The sequence below is a fragment of the Gekko japonicus genome, unplaced genomic scaffold, assembly GCF_001447785.1.
Source record: "Gekko japonicus isolate JY-2015 unplaced genomic scaffold, Gekko_japonicus_V1.1 scaffold642, whole genome shotgun sequence".
NCBI classification, from domain to species: Eukaryota; Metazoa; Chordata; class Lepidosauria; order Squamata; family Gekkonidae; genus Gekko; species Gekko japonicus.
Window position 1 is genome coordinate 675,059 of NW_015159727.1, and position 656 is coordinate 675,714.

Consider the following 656-nt stretch of genomic DNA (forward strand, 5'->3'; position numbering starts at 1 on the left):
TATTTATGTAAAAAATCAATATATGTATGATTTTACATTGTAAAATGGAAAATAAAACTATAAAAAAACCAATGTAAATGATGGAACAACTGCACTACCAGCTAAATATGTTGATTTTGTATTTTACTGATTTGTTATGTTAATCGCTTTAAGAAATATTGTATGTTAGTAGTGAAATATTAGTTGTACTACGGGCACGTTTATATTTTGCACTTTATATTGTTTTTTCTTCTGTTTTTTCAAAAAGTTATATGTTTAAAAAAGTTATAAAATAAAGTTATACAAAAAAGCTAAAAAATGGTCTAGGGATAATAGAGATTATTCCTCAGGCAATATATATGATTGGTGGAAGAGCAATGAAAGGGGTAAAAAAGTGTCTTGGCCTAACCCCATCCATACTTACTTAGAAACCTCAGGTGAAGAATCAGAAGTGTCAGTGGAGGAAGGAAGTTATGGTACTAGATTGAGGAATAGGAATGAAATAGGTAATAGGGAGAGAGACCACCCTTTTTTAGGCAGGGGCAAATGCAGGGGCAGACAGAAGACATAATTGAGAATCTCTTATACAAGGTGCTTAACAGAAATAGTGGAAAAGAGGGCCAATATTAAAACCCATTGATAAAAAGAAGTACATGTATTTATTAATAATATCAAGT